The sequence below is a fragment of the Pogona vitticeps genome, chromosome 6, assembly GCF_051106095.1.
Source record: "Pogona vitticeps strain Pit_001003342236 chromosome 6, PviZW2.1, whole genome shotgun sequence".
In the NCBI taxonomy this organism is placed as follows: domain Eukaryota; kingdom Metazoa; phylum Chordata; class Lepidosauria; order Squamata; family Agamidae; genus Pogona; species Pogona vitticeps.
The window spans coordinates 87,061,094-87,062,413 of record NC_135788.1 but is presented as its reverse complement, the minus strand read 5'-3'; positions in this window follow the sequence as shown (position 1 = coordinate 87,062,413).

Genomic DNA, 1,320 nt, shown 5'->3' with positions numbered 1-1,320 from the left:
TGTAACGCACGTCAGCCGGCGTCTTCTAATTGGTCATTTAGCTCCTTATGGGGGGGGGGAAAGGAGGATCAAGCTTTTCGCTAGGCAACCTGGGTCCGGTAGTCGTTAGGAGAGTAGAGTTTTGTGTGGGAACGGTTGGTCAGGATACAGGCAATACGTAAATAGATGGAGGCAGGCTGTTGCTTTACGAGCCGACTTGGAATATTAATGTCAGGATTAGCAGAGAACAGTTAAAAAGTTTCCCTCTAACGCCGATGGAACACGAATTTTGCGCGTACAATTGGGGGCTGGGAGGGAGAAATTGTGGCCACTCGGGGTGCTTTACCTGGGACGACTTCTGTCTGATTGTAGTAATTAGACACCAAGGAACGGAAAGTAACTGCAGTTTTTTTTTTTAAAGACCCTATGAAACGACGCATTGGATTAGTTGTGTGGGGAGTGTGGCGTTTTAGGGAAATGGGAACAGAATGGAAAATTGAGGTGAGAAAATGGGGAGAGTGACACCCCAGCTTTCCTACACATGGCAGCCCCCCCCGCCCCTATTTTAGCTCCCTGCTAGCATTTCTATGTGTAACCTGTAGTACTCTGAACAAGAAGTTAGGACAATATGGAGAAACAGAATGGTTTCCTATCCACTGGTTCTTAACCTTGGGTTACTCAGGAGTTTTGGACTGCAACTCCCAGAAGCCTTCACCACCAGCTGTCCTGACTGGGGTTTCTGGGAGTTGCAGTTCAAAAGCATTCGAGTATCTTTATCTCATCAGTTGAATCTCTATGCAGAACATATGGGATTAGATTCAGATGAAGGTGTGAAAATTGGTGAAAGAAATATCAATACTTTAATATATACAGATGGCAGCATACTAATGGCAGAAAGCAGCAATGACTTGAAACAATGCGTGATGAAGGTGAGAGAAGAAAGTGCCAAACCAGAACTGAGGCTGAATATTAAGAAGGCAAAAACTGTTGCTACAGAAGACTTGCACAGCTTTAATGGTGGCAGTGAAGCAGCAGAACTTGTTAAAAGATTTTGTATGCCGTGGTTCAATTATCCACCCAAAATGATTGCAGCTGAAAAGTCAGAAGACTGAATTTTTGGAAGGCTAGCTGTGGAGGAACTAGAAAAGATCCTCAAGTATAAGGATGTGTCAATGTAGACCAGGGGTGGGCAATTAATTTCTATAGGGGGGAGCAACATGAAAAATCTGAACTGTGTTCAGGGGCCAAAACAACTTTACTTAAAAATAAAATGAAACAGTGATGTTATGATTGTTTTTATTTTCAACTTGTTAATCTTCACAAATTAAAAGAGTTTTTTGC